Below are 5,640 nucleotides of genomic sequence, written 5' to 3' on the forward strand. Positions count from 1 at the left end.
TTAATCTGTCTGGTTCTTGTTTGACTATTCATTTAAGTATCTTAAATCAAAACTAAAAGTTTGTCTTAGTTCTTGAATGTTCAATTACTACTACTACTACTGCGTCATATCAAATTTCTCCGTAAACAGAAAGTGAAAGCAGTCGGTTTTACAAGTCAAAACGTGTTACCTAAATATAACAATTACTCTTTTTTTAAATTAATAATCAATTGCATTATTGAATAATGTAACTTTTTAAATTGTATTACATTCCTACTAAAATATTGATTTAAAAAAAATCTAAAATCTAATGCAAGGCTAAGCCCAAATGGAAATCCTATACAGGGGAATTACCTGTACTTTCTGTAAACTATGTAGTACGGGATATTATAACAATCAATGGACTTCGTTTTAACAAGACGAGTTTCAGTTATTTATAATTTGTTTTCTAAATAACTGTTTAATTCCATAATAAAATAATAAAAGAAATAAATATCTGTTTTAATTACGAATTACAAATCATTCGTAATCGTTGCATGTTACGCAATACGTCCATGAATGACAGCAAATACTTGTAATCGTGCTATTTTTAGATTTGGTAAATTCCCGACTTGTATCTAAATGTAGAGCAAGTTACGTCGTATTCTATGAACGAATTTATCCCACACAAACTTAAGTTGGTTTTTAATGGTCCGTTGGTCCAAATTAATCTCCGTTACCGATAAAGTTAACAACATCCAAGCAGTACACATATAGATAAGGTGTTGCATATTATGCTTTAACATTCATTAGAGGTTTTTGTAAGAGATATCACTGGCACTATAATTCGCGATATCTCCTGCGATATTCTTCTAGGAGATATCACTTCTTATAATCTTGATTGATCAAATTTTAATCACCGAAATATAATTAAGTCAATTATCAGTACGTGTCATGGAGTTACAATATCTTTGAAAAAAAAATTTTTCTGCAAAATAACATGTTAACGGTTCGTGTGTTATTTGTCTTCATTAAAATAAATGTGTGAGTTGTGTATTATGCGCCCGCTTAAATTCCATAGGTCTCAAAGAATTGTTTACAATTGTCGCAAATGAAAAAGAATGATAATGAATAATAAAAAGAATACCCCCATCGTGTCTTATATCATAATTTATCAGCACTCGTTGATAAAAATATAAAAATCCTCGGCAAGCCTTGGTTTTTATACCTTTTTTTTCTTTCTTTTTTTTCCTTTTTTTTTAAAGATTATACTTTTATTAATTCGTTGTGATAAATTATATTACAAGACACTCGGGGAGTATTCTCTATAAATGTACTTTGAAAAAAAAAAAATTGATATGTCATTTAAGAGATTTAAATAATACATTTTTAATATATAGGAACTATATTTTTTTGCAGACAATTGCAATAATACTTTTTTATTGTACCATGTACTGGTTTTAACTTCCAGTACATAGAGATATCTTAAACCCCGTTCTCACTTGAACGATTTTTTACGCGAATTCCGTGCGACCACCAAATCGTACAGGGCGTGCGGGAGTCGCACGGCAGTATGTTGATGATTCGCACACGTTGTAGGGGTGTCGTGTGTATTTCGGACATGTCGCATGCCGGTACGACATTTTTCAAATGTTTAAAATTATCGTACGGCTGTCTCTAGGTTCGCACAGTTCGCATTGGTCGCATAGAGGTTGCACAGCAGTCGCACGGCAGTATGATAGGTCGCACGGGAGTCGTACGCGAGTCTTAAGGGAGCCGAGATGTGCGACTCCCGTGCGACATCCATCAGACTTCCGTGCAACTGTCGTGCAACTTGTGCAAATCTCATGCGAGCCCGGTGCAGAAAGGCAGTCGCGTGGCAGTTGCACAAGTGAGACTGCGCGGGGGGGGGGGGGGGGGGGGGGGGGGGGGCTAGGTAATTCGTACGGGAATCGCACGGCTGTACAATCTTTTAGTCGCACCGCAGTTGTACGAAAAATCGTTCAAGTGAGAACTGGGCTTAAACGAGGTCTCATGAAAGATCGTTTATTGCCCCATTCACACTTAATTACGCTCCGATTGTCCGCGACCTCGGCGGTCGTGGACGGTCGTAGGCTCGTTTTCTACGATCGATGGGTTGCGGTCAGACTATGGGACCTGTCGCCGACTGGTCTGCGACTTGTCGCAGACTAATTGCACGACTGGTCGCACGTGCGTCTTACAATCACCCACGACTACCTACGATTGTCAACAACCAGTCGCACGACTACCCATGACTGGTCGTGACAGCTTGCGACCGATCGCAACTGGCCGTGCGACTGATCACGCAATTGTCAAGCTAGTATAAATAAGGCGCTCCACCAGAGCTACTCTCTCCCCTGGGTTGTCATGCAACGACCAGAAGCCCTATGGGCAACCTAGAGAGACACCACAGCATCATAGAGGTCTAATTAACGAGCTACTCTCGATTCATTAATGTCAAAACCTATATTAGCTCCGGAACTTTCTTTTTGACCGACCGTTCAAAATTGCGCCCAAATTCCTCAATCAAACTTGCGCACCTTTTCTCTTTTGGCATAATTCTTGCTCCATTCAAAATTCCATAGCACCATTACCCCCCCCCACACACACACACACACACACACACACACACACACCTTTCCTGTCCTGGACGGAGGAGCCCAAGACAGGCGTGCGCTACAACAGCTTGCTCTGAATGTGCACGTTAAATATTTTGGTCTTGGTCTTGACAGTCATCAGTTCTCACAGCATCTCCGAAGCGTTCACATCAAGCCAATACTGAAGACTGAAGATGGATCCTCGAGGCAAGAAAAAAGTAAAGTTTGTTTTATTTAACGACGTCACTAGAGCACATTGATTTGTTTTATCTTATCATCGGCTATTGGACGTCAAACATATGATCATTCTGACATTGTTTTTTTTAGGAAACCCGCTGTCACCACATAGGTTACTCTTTTACGACAGGCAGCAAGGGATCTTTTATTTGCGTTTCCCACAAGCAGGACAGCACAAACCATGGCCTTTGTTGAACCAGTTATGGATCACTGGTCGGTGCAAGTGGTTTTACACCTACCCATTGGTGCGGGTTTGGAGTCGGTATCTGGATTAAAAATCCCATGCCTCGACTGGGATCCGAATCCAGTACTTACCAGCCTGTAGACCGATGACCTAACCACGACGCCACCGAGGCCGGTCTCCAGGCAAGAAGACAAGTCACGACTAATTGTACGACCGTCGCACGACAATGCGCTAAAATGCACGACTAGGCGCACAACTAGTCACGCATCGTCGTGCGACGGTCATTCATAATCGCGCGACGATGGTGCGACGGTCGTACAGTACCCCGACAAGTCGCGCGATCACCCGCGACAGCGTAAGACCACCCAATACCTGTGGCAAGACCATCGTACGAGCACCGCCGACCTTTCTACAACAAGATATGATCAAATTGGTCGCAGCCAGGTTTTTGAACATGTATATACTGTAAATATTTTATTGTGCTCCTCGAGCTTTTGCATTTGAACTTTGACACGGAACTCTCTCTGATTTGGTACAGTGTTACCTTAACATTTACCAGGAGTTACTTAAATACAACATCTAATTTCCATTAGTAAGCAAAGGGTCGTCTACAAAGAGTTATTAATTAAATAGTGTTAGTCGTGCTATTATTAGGTAAATTCACTTGTGTGTATTTAAAGGCGAATTTATTGCACAAACTTTCGTTTCATTTTCAACTTGATTTTGTGTTTATATCCCAGGAATCATATACTCTTTAGACACCCATAATAACACCCGATGCCGACCACGTTGCTGTGGTATAGGACATACACATCATGGACAGTAATAAAAAAAAAATCACTGGCGAAAAGTGAGGGAAAATGTATTCAAGGAAGCAGACACTATGGTATATATGACATACTGCGTCAAGACACCCCTGGCCCTGCCTCTCTTCAAACGGCTTCAGAGGTTGTACCCGTGACACTACTCTGTTTTCTGTAGAAAAAGAAAACGGACAGCCTGGTGGTGTGCATAGACAAGGGAGATGGTAACTCTACCAGTTGGGGAAGACATTGGGCACAAGTTGAAATACAACTCAACCGTGAATAGAGTTTAAAAATGCACCCACTCTAGAGGGATGAGGTTGGACTTTTGATAAAGACAGTAAGTCATAGGTTCCTGTGTGGCATACTCTACTTGTCTCATCCAGTGTGTTGTTCCATTGTGTCTACTTCTTGATTGGTCGAAGTGCCAATTGGTCTTAAAGATACAACCATAACATTACCTGCGTAATAATGGACAATTCGGGTACATGTACAGTCTTTACCTGGGACGCTTGGGTGCTTAAAACTTACATGACTATGCTTCTATTCGTTTGGACCTGTTTAGTAATATTAAATTCATGAGATAAAGTATTCAATTGCATTTACTAATATTAACTGAGATGTATCCAATTTGTTTTACATTAGTTTAAAATGCCTTCGATCTGCTTTGTAATATTACATGAGGTATATTTGAGTACTATATATATATATATATATATATATATATATATATATATATATATATATTAACTCATATTAAATATTCACGTTCAAACTATTCACTAAAATGGCAATTAAAATGTTATATTTTAAAATAATTTTATGTTATGTATTATGGTTTGCTATTCTGTTAATATAAAAATAATGAAATGAAATGTGGACTGGTCCAAATGGAGGTAATGATCAGATGATTAGCAAATCACTGAATCATTTCTACAATTTATTTTAACTAAATGGTATTTTGATCAAATGGATAACCGCTAACAACTAACTCTGTGTCCTGGACAGACAGCCCATATAGGTTAAGCGTTTGCCCAGGACAGCATGCTTGAACTTTAATTGGATATAAGCACGAAAATAAGTTGAAATGAATGAATGACCAAATAAAAAAAATCTTTTAAGTGTGGTTGCAAGTCTGAGGGAATGAGGCAACAGATGTGTATGCACGGGAGTGCACTGAAATGCATATACAATATGTTAATGTGAGAATTAAAGGTTCAGTAGGTTCAGCGGCGTATAAAATCAATAAAGCTTATTCAGTGGTATCTTGTAATTCTTAATCGGATTACTCTATGACGTGACTTCAACATATTCTCCATTGTCAACGAAAGTCCTCGTGAATAAATTGATTACCTTGAACTTTGTCTTGTTAAAGTATATCTAGAACACAACACATAAGCGAGAAGCTTGTAACACACAATATAGGTTTCCTCAATAACTTTTCTCTATATTTCGTTTCTTTTATAAAAAATGTATCTGGTGATATTTTGAATAATGTAATTGCATTCTTTGCCCTTAAACATATACGGTTAGACCAAAAACGTGGTGACATGGGTGGTGAGATATTGGTACTAATTGGTTTTTACATGGCGGCAATCTTAAAAATCCAAGATGGCCACTATAATGTAATGGGTAATATGTGGACTAAATTTGATGCTTTTACTAGAACGTCCACATCATTTTGCTTGGCCGCTTGAAATATATAATGAAAACGGTCGCCATTTTGATGACGTAGTTTGAGCATGTCCTCCCCCAAGGAATTCTGGGTAACTTTCACTTGTGAGATAATTACGACTTATACTATAAAAAATACCAAAATTATCCGGTAATACTGTAGCTG

This window comes from Gigantopelta aegis, chromosome 4, assembly GCF_016097555.1.
Source record: "Gigantopelta aegis isolate Gae_Host chromosome 4, Gae_host_genome, whole genome shotgun sequence".
Taxonomy (NCBI): domain Eukaryota; kingdom Metazoa; phylum Mollusca; class Gastropoda; order Neomphalida; family Peltospiridae; genus Gigantopelta; species Gigantopelta aegis.